Below are 9,884 nucleotides of genomic sequence, written 5' to 3' on the forward strand. Positions count from 1 at the left end.
TGTACAATTGAAAATTATAGATTCTGTGAACACAAAGAGAACCATGAGCTTGAAACACTATTTTTGTTAAATTTCCTTTTACTTTATTCCTGATGCTAGTAAAAGGGTCCATTATCTGGAAAGGCTTCTTTTCACTTAATGCTTACTTTTTCATGCATACACTTTTCCATCCACTACCTAAGGCTTGAATGCCTTTCATGTAGCAAAAATTATAAGGCGGGCACTAATGCCCTCCACTCCCAAATATAGCCATGTCTGAATCCATCAAATTTTGAATGTTTTGATACCTAGCAAAAATTTGAGGTTTGCTGGTGGAATTGAGATTGCTAATTATTTAACCTAAAATAGAGCTATTGTCCTTGGTTGTTGGGACTCAGGTTTGCTTTGCTTAGTGGGGGACCTACTGGCTTCGGGGCAGAGGGACTTGATCAGCGACAGAGTCTTAGTCCCTGGGACCTGTGTCTTTTCAACAAGCTATTTGTTATTTAATTTAGATTTATATATCCCTAAGAACTAGCAGTCACATGGGATATGACAGTCACATACAAAGATTTAGGGTACAAAGAAACAGGACATTTAGTCTGTTAGTTGGCACCAGGATTGATTCTTAAACTTTTACTCAAGGTTATCAATGCCCATCCAGTAATTTATTGGCCACAGTGTTTTCTTTCTTAGAACTAAAAGCATGGTGAACTTTTAGCTTTTAGCTCAGGAGTAAACCTTTAACCTGGCCTAATCTCTTAGCCAGGGATAGCTGAGTTATTTTTTAGGACAAGGAGATGAGCTAAGGGTTGTTAACCAAGACGCTTTCCCACAGAGCAGGGAGCCTGCACTTTTATGACCAGGCCGCTTCCTCCTGCCAGTCTAGCAGTATTCTGCAAGACAGGGATTATCAGAGCCACTGTTTTCAGTGCCCATCTCTTTTGCAGAGAATGCAGCCCAGACCTATAAGTTTTAGGCTCATCTCACCCTAGGTCCTGGCATCCTGGTTTCCTACACTGGGTTATGATGTAGACTCCAATGTGACCACAAATTGCATAAAATTTGGAAAAATGTCACTCTGGAAGAGAATATTAGAGACATGGCTATATGAGAAACACTTTGCCATTCCTGGCTTTGAAGGCCATGAGCTGAGGAAGGCAGGAAAGAATACAGAGTCTTAGAAGGAACTGGTCTTCAGAGAATCTACAGAAAGAATATTGTTCTGTCAGTTCCTCTAAATTAGCCCACTGAGATTTCTGTCAGGCTGCTGATCTCTAGAAATAAAAGATAATTTATTTGTGTTGCTTAAAGACATGAAATTTAAGACACTGTATCATAGAAAGAATAGGATACTGATAGAGATACTTTCTGGATCATTAGAAGTATAATATAATCAAAAGAAATTCAACCCTCACTCTCCAATGAGAGAAACTTTTCTTCAAGTAAGTGAAAAAAAATCCAAATATTACAATCTAAAATGGTGTCATAAATGATACTGTATCAGAAAACAGTTGCCTGGAAGAAGAGGAATTTAATCTACACCTGAGTGTTAACTAAAAGATAAACATGCAAATTTGAAGTACATAAAATGTGGTTGTATTACTGCATACTCAAGGAACAAGTGTTAAACAATATATACTAGAAGAAAGAGTAGTTTAGTAACGAAGTGGCCATTATTTATGTGTGTAGAGTGATTACCTTTTGTAACCCTGGAAAGAAAAGCTGACCAATTACAAAAAAAAATCATTTAGATTTCTGCATCAACACAATATCTAAAATTCTAATTTATTCTATTTGTCCAGTATTTCTCCACCAATTCTTCCATGAATTTATTATTAATTTTATTTTACTATTTGATAATCATCATTGTAGAAGATTGTGTATGAGAGGGGAAGGAAGACAAAACAAATAAAAATAAAAAGACTCTCATCACCCCCACTGAACAACAAAACTCAAGTAAACTCGATGCAAATTATCAAAATTATTGGGTGAAGCTGGGTATGGAGGCCTATGCCTTTAATCCTAGGAGAGAGAGGCAGGGAGAACTCTGTGAGGTTGAGGCCAGCATGCTGTACAGAGGGAGTTCCAGGCCAAATGGGACTACAGGAGACTGTCTCAAAAAATCACTGGGCTAAAGGTACCCTAAGATAAGTTCTTTATGGGATACATGCTAGGGACTAAAGAGCAAGATTATGTGGTAATATTTGTCACCACCACATATGACAATAGAATTAGGATTTGGGAAACTCAATATATTCTGGCTGGATACATTCGGTGATCCCTAAAGCTACATTTTTTGGAACTGGAAAAATATTTTTACAATTTCACCTGACACAGAACTCCACTGACATCCTTACCTTGCATCTGGTCCACGAAAATCACATAAAGTCAGTTCTGACCTTTCTAGGGTCTATACTTAATTTGAATTTCATCAGAGATCAGTGATGATTTTTCTTGGCTTGAATTTGCTTTCAACTTTCCCCTAGCCCCATGAATAAGTTCTTACAGCATTAAACACATAAATAATGGTCTTGAGATGTGACATGTACCAAGAAAGTACTTCGGATTCTTCCAATGAAGATGCTTTTGTTAAAATATCCATTGTTGGTTCTGGAAAGATGGCTCAGTGGTTCAGAGTACTGGCTGTTCTTGAAGAAGTCCTGGGTTCAAATCCCAGCACCCACATGGCAACTGATAGCCATCTGTATAAACAAAATAAAATATACATTGTTTATCTTAAGAGTACAAAAAAAAAAACAAGTGGCAATGATAGAAAAATGACTGTGCAAATGATATTGGGTATAAACTGAGTGGGTGAGCCATAGCTTGCTTCAATCACTCTGAAAATCTCAGAAGGACTGAATGTCTGATGAGTTAAGTGTATGTTGTGCACAGCTTTGGTGATTACAGCTAAAATTCGTTGCATAAAGGAAATGTAGAAAAGAAGTTGTTCTTATATTTTAAAATGAAGTACAAGGAGCATTGTAGAATTTGGAATAAGAAGTTCAGTTACTTAGCTGGTACAAATTCCAATATCTTATGAAATAATACCAAATGCAATATTTTTTTTTCTAGTGGAGGTCAATTTATAAATCATAAAAACAAAGTATAGTTCACAGAGCTCAGTTTCTACCTGTTTAAGTTCCATTACATACTTTAATTAAATCAATAGCTTTTCCTGCCTTTCTTTTTTGAGAGTACTACAAGTATATTGCTAATATCAGGCATTTCAAGAACGCTAAGATGTTTATTTTCCAACCAAAAACAAAACAAAAAAAAAATCTAGCCTTTGATTACAACTATTCAGTGTAAAAAGAGGCACTTACTGAAGAAAGACAAATTTTAATGAAAATATTGGTATTAGTTATTTATTGTATTTCCATTAACATGAACAACAAAGAATATCAGTAAAAATGGAGTATCACTTTCATCTATCTATAGTAACTCCAGTGTATGAAAATACTGTTGTGCTTCAGAAAATTATATAATATCACCAAATATTAACCAATGGGACAAAAACTAAATGTTGAAGTGTATTATTTTACCACCATAGAACTGTGTTTAGCCTGAACATTTAATATAATTCAAATTAAATACATATCAAGCATATTGAATGGGTTTTTTTCAATACTGTGCTACCAAATTTCTCTCAATAAGAGGCAGAGACCAATTATTTTTAGTTTTGTAGATCTTATAGCCTGCACTAAACGGAATAACTCTGTTGCTGATTTTCACAGTCAATCAGAAGACAATATTTTATACTAAAACTTTTTTCAGAAAGCAAGCAACATGTCAGCATGTGAAATCATATTGTGTGAATTGTGTTATTTTGTTTCTCTTCTTACTTTTGTCATCCTAACAATTCCATCATAACACAACCTATTTTTACATTAAAAAAGCAGATGGTTTCTATGTTACGTTAGTTGTACAGAATTACTGTAATAAAATACCACAGACTAGGTGGTTTCAAAATTAGACAATTATTTTCTCAGTAATTTGGAAGCTAAAAGTTCAAGATCAAAGTGGACACAAAGTTAGTTTCTCCTAATATTTCTCATTTATTTCATTTATTTTTGAGAATTTCTTGCATTAAGTATTGTGTCTGCATTACTTTATACCTTCCCAGAGCCCCTCCAACTACTCCCACGTCCTCCCACTCCCTTTGAAATTTCCGTCTTTCTTTGTTTTTGTTTTATATATATATACATATATATCAATTTATAAATATGTATATATATATATGAGTGTGTGTGTGTGTGTGAGAGAGAGAGAGAGGGGAGACACTGAGTGCATTTCTTATTGTATTCTGAAACTTCTTGACACGTTGATGCCTTCCTTCCTGTAATGTATAACTGCTTACTCTTGTCAGACAAGTTGCACAGAAAGAAAGGATAATGTTTGGCATTCCTCTTTCCATTAAAAATAAAAGTTCTATTTAAACATCAACTTTAGGACTGTCAAAAATAATTTCATAACATTTCTTCTCCTATTATGAACATGTGGGAAGTGGGGCTGCTTTTCTAAAAATATTCTAAATGATTATTTTTCTTGGTATACATTTTTAAAAACATTTGAACAGTTTCACCGTGCATTCTTTTAGACGACATCGTTCCTTTGATGAAGAGGAGTGAATTTTTTTTGAAACGTGGTTTTTAAATACTTGCTTTCCCCAAAGCAAAGATATCTGTCTAAGCCCTTTTCAGCTTCTTACCCCTTCACCTTCTTTTCAAAGTTTCCTTACTTCTGATACTATTTTTCCAACATTTTGTTAGCTAATGACAAATACTGTAATTTAACTATTTTTCCAACATTTTATTAACTAATGACAAATGCTGTAATTTGTTTTCTATTGGCATAGAAAAGCCAATATTATAGTTCTATTGGCATAGAAAAGCCAAATATTATAGTTCACAGGACGCTATCTCTGTTTAGATTTTAGATTCCCTTACATATTTCAGTTAGCTCAATCATGTTTTCCTGATTTTCCTCTTTTTTCCTTTTTTTTTCTTTTTTTTATGTGTATGTGTGTATTGACTGCATGTAGGTAGGTACACTCGTGTTGTACAGTGCTCACAGAGGTCAGAAGAGGACATCTGATCTCCTGGAACTTGAGATAAAGAGGGTTGTTAGCAGCCATGTAGATGCTGGGACTCAAACCCGGGTCCTGTGCAAGAACAGCCAGTGTTCTTAACTGCTGAGCTGTCTCTTTGGTCCCTTCTATATTTTTTAATAAAAGGAATAAAATAATCTGAAGTCTATGGACTGCAAGTGCAGACATAAATGGTTTAGCTTAAATGTTCAATAATTAAAAATCATATGAAACAAACAAACAAAAAAAAAACAAAAAAAACAACCCAGGAGCTGTACATGGTGGCTCATGCCTGTAATCCCAGGCCTGAGGAGGTTGATGCAAGAGGGTTTTCATGAGTTCAAGGCCAGATTTATCTACATAGTCAGATCCATGCCAAGGTGTTATGTGGAATAAAGCTATATCTCAAGTATGGGGGCGGGGGAGAGGCACACATGCCACCATTACAACACTGCAACATTGCAACAATCCCAAAGCAGTTTGAACTTCCAAGGTCTGGTTAACAATACAGAAGCCTCATGTTTGTATATAAAATTCCATTAGAGAGTTCACACCTCCATTAAAATAGTATAATGTTGCCAATATTCTTTGTTATTTATTTTCTTCCCAGTGCTACAAATTAGAAAATGAGGCATAAATATTCAAGATATTTGACCTGCTTTCACAAGTCTGAGAACTGGCTGAATCAAAACTGTGATGAATCACTTATGGTTCGAAATAATTATCAATTTATCTTTTAAAAATATGCATTTGTACTTAAGGGTAACAAAATTCCTCTTGTTGGGGCTGGAGAGATGCCTCAGAAGTTAAAAACACTCACTGCTCTTGCAGAGGAGCCGGGTTCGATTCCCAGCACCCACATGGCGGCTATGAACCGTACTTAACTGCAGTTCCAGGGGAATATGACGCCCTCTTCTGACCTCCGTGGCATTACATGACATGGATGCACTCACATACATGCAGGCATTACACTCATACACAGAAAATAAAAATAATAAATAAAATATATTTTTAAAAAATCCTCTTGTAAGCTGGGCGCGGTGGTGGACGCCTTTAATTCCAGCACTTGGGAGGCAGAAGCAAGTGGATCTTTGTGAGTTCGAGGCCAGCCTGGTCTACATAGTGAGTTCTAGGACAGCTGGCGCTACAATGAGGCCCTGTCTCAAAAAGACAAAAAAAAGTCCTCTTGTATCTGGGACCTTTGTTTAAAATAATTAAAGAACAAAAAATTGCATTGCTAATAGTTACAGACTCTGTATTTCAAGTTGCATAAAATGACAATCTTTTGAATGAAAACATGATGGAAGCCTATGATTTTCCCAATTTATTGTAGAGAAATGGTTTCTAGGTTCCAGCACAACTTTGTAAGACTAAGCTAAACTAGGTAGTCACTCTGAGTGGAGAAGATAGAGCTAGGACTTCAGAAAGAGCTCACATGAAGTTGAAGTTTCATAGCAAAATATTAGCGAGAATAGAGTTGTGCAAAAAAAAAAACCCACACATAATCAGTAGGTATTCCAAGGGTTCTGCTGAGTATAGAAGGATGTCACATGAAGTCAGTGGAAGAGCTATACAGTCAGTAACAGTTACCTGTTGGTCACTGTGTAAGTACTTCAGAGCTGTCATAACAAAATACTATAGTCTGGGTGGCATAAACAACAGAAAGTTATTTTTTCACTCTTTTGGGTGCTGGAAGTCCATGATTAAGATTCCAGTAGTATTGGTTTCTCTGAAATCGATCATCTTGTCTTACAGATGTTTCTGTTTTTGGTGTGCTCCGATTTAACTTTTTCTGAGCTACTATACAGAGAAATCAATTGTTTTCTGGCTGTTCTCATGAGGACATCACATGAAAACCCAGCCCTTATGACCTCATTTAGCCTTAGTTACTTCTAAAGTAGGACTTCCTAAACATTTCCCACTCAAGTTCCCTTTTCACAAAAGAAAATTTTGCATGACCTTGGAAGTATAGACACGTAAATAATGATAGAAGTGAAATATTTATTTGATATAGTCTTTTTTAAATATTTTATTTTATAATTTTTCTTCTTATATGTATGAGTGTATTGCCTTCATGTATGTAAGTGTACCCATTTTGTGCCATGCTCAGGGAGTTCAGAAGAGAGCTTTGGATTCTCCTGGAACTGGAGTTACTGACAATTGATAGCCACCACATGGATGCTGAGATTAAATCCAGGTCCTCTGTGAGAACAAGCAGTGTTCTTAATTGCAGAGCAGTCTTTCAAGCCCCCGTATAGTCTTATAATTTATTAAAGATGAAGAGATATTTGAATACTGATAAAATGCATACGCTTTTTTATTTTTATATTAAGAATTAAATTTTCATTGACTATTTGGCACTGAAAGATACAGAACATATTCAACATTTGTGGAAATTAATATATTGCTTTTCTAATCATCATTCCTGAAAATTCTTCTTCACCTAAATATGTAGCACCAAATGACAGAAGTCAATAGGGTCATTTCAAACATTGTTGGAAATTGGCCTAAAACCAAGTCAAAATTCATTGATCATTTTTTCTTATTAACTCAGGTCAGCAACTCAAACAGCTTTACAATCATGCATTATAATATAATACAATAGAAATATAAACTAATTTGATATTTACATAGTAGGAATAACAGTAAGAACATAGATATTTTTTAATTAAACTCTTATACGTTGATAAGACCAGGAAACATTAAGCTCTTGCTTTTGAGCTGAATTGTTTGAGATAGGATTTCTTGGAATTGCTTGGACTGACAATATTTTCAATATAGAGTACGCATGCTCTGTTTTCAGACATAAGGTAGCAGTGATTTTGTGTGGTGCAACACAGGTGAGTGCCAGCAGAAAATCATGTCACATTCATTATGAATTCGATTTCATATTAATTTTTGCTTATTGCATACTCAGAAACCTTTCAGTACTTGAAAGATTTTTGCAACCTCCACACTTACATGTTGTATTGCCTACAGTTTATGGGACTGTGCACTAAAGGACCTATTTCCAAATGCAGTTACCTATAGGAAGAGGATTTCTTATACATTTTTCAAAGGACACATTTCAGTCCATAGTGTGTGTTGTATTTTGTATGTCTTATATGCAGAGGTACTGTCTTTGTGCTGATATGTTTTGTCAAGATGTAGTATGCTGAATCACATTAGTAGACGGAAAATGGATCTCTCTTGGATGAAAAGAACAACTGTATTTTTTGTCTTTTTTTGAGACAGGGTCTCCCTGTAGCCCCAGCTCTCCTGAAACTCACTATGTAGACTAGGCGGGCCTTGAACTCACTGAGATCTGCCTGCCTCTGCCTCCCAAGTGCTAGGACTACAGGCGTGCGCCACCATGCCCAGCCAGAACAACTGTATTTACTGCACAGTGTAAAAGTTATATATTCACTGAACTCAGGATTTCCATCCTATAATTACAGTCTATTGTATGTTTGTGAACCACGTGACCCTCTTCACATTGCCCTGTTGAAACTGAGGCTCAAGTCATTGATAAATTTCTTATATCTTCTGTTAGAAACAGTGAAATTGTGGCCAACAAAATTTTTAGTATGAATGTGGGGCAAGAAGCATTTTGACCAGACATAGTAATAAAATACCCCAGTTCTTGGAGGTTGAGCCAGGAGGATGAGGCATTAAAGGTCATCCTCAGCAACCAAGTGCGACCTGGGCCAACCTGATCTACAGACCCTGTCAAAAAATGCAACCAATGCCTTTAAAAGAATTAGAGAACAGGCTATAAGTTTAGCACCTACAAAGGCAAGAGTAGTACAGTTTCTCTGCAGTACAAGTAATAAATCTTACTGTTACTTTGCAGAGGAAACCCATGATCAGGAAGGTGGTTTTCCCAAGGTGAGGTTCATTCTTTGCACTTGGGGATGTGCCAACCTCTGCGATTTCCTCAGACATGGGAAACTCGACTGTATAATTTGTGGTAGCAGGGGACTGTGTTCCTGCTCTCCCAAGGTGGGAAAAAGTAATAAACCTTAGAAATAATGAAGGAGATAAAACCGAAGTACATTGCTACAGTAGTGGAGAGAAGCTAGTCATATATTAAGACTATTCCTGGGTTATCTAGCAAAACTTAAAATCAAGACTTGTAAGACTCAATTTTTTCAAAGTAACTTTGACGTAATCAAGAAAAATGATCAACAAGAATATAGGAGGGCCAAGCAAGATAAGATTTGAAATTTCTGGCATGTAATTTAACAACCAGTCTTGTAAAATAGTAGGAAAATATAATATAAAACATAAAGAGAAACAATTAGATCATAAAAGATAAAGAAATAACACAAAAGTTAAAATTGAAAGGTAAGATAGAATTAATAGATAACATTAAAATGCTTAACATAAACCTATTCCATAGGTTCAAGATGGTAGCAGAAAGATCGTCAATCTTACGTGCAGGAAAACACACACACACACCCCTTTTATATATCTATGTATTTATATATTTAAAAGCATGATGTTTTCAGAAAAAAAGTTATGAACAGAATAGAAAGTTTCATTACCAAGATTACAGGTCTCTGGAAGTGAGTAATCAATAATGGCTTTGTGTCAGGGAATCCATTTGAGGTTTCACATTCAAATTTGATTGCACATGTTCATAGGTATTTAATGTACACAAGTGGAAATATGTCCATTGGTAGAAAACTGAGAATGGAAGGCAAGCTTCTAGTAAGAGTTGAAAGGCATGTATTAAGCACCGATAAGATAAAACTTTTGGAGTGTGATACAAATTTCCTCATTAAAATCAGCTAATGTTAACTAACTAATGAGTTTCACTATGAAATTTCCA

The 9,884-nt window shown here is 35.5% G+C and overlaps 1 non-coding gene across 1 annotated transcript; it reads left to right on the forward strand.

Annotated features, from left to right (window-relative positions):
• Nucleotides 1-8,888: 8,888 nt before the first annotated feature.
• Nucleotides 8,889-9,052, forward strand: LOC115068363. Its single transcript, XR_003847723.1, has one exon. It is a non-coding gene; the product is annotated as a U1 spliceosomal RNA (small nuclear RNA).
• Nucleotides 9,053-9,884: the final 832 nt, after the last annotated feature.

This window comes from Nannospalax galili, unplaced genomic scaffold, assembly GCF_000622305.1.
Source record: "Nannospalax galili isolate Female #2095 unplaced genomic scaffold, S.galili_v1.0 scaffold7, whole genome shotgun sequence".
Taxonomy (NCBI): domain Eukaryota; kingdom Metazoa; phylum Chordata; class Mammalia; order Rodentia; family Spalacidae; genus Nannospalax; species Nannospalax galili.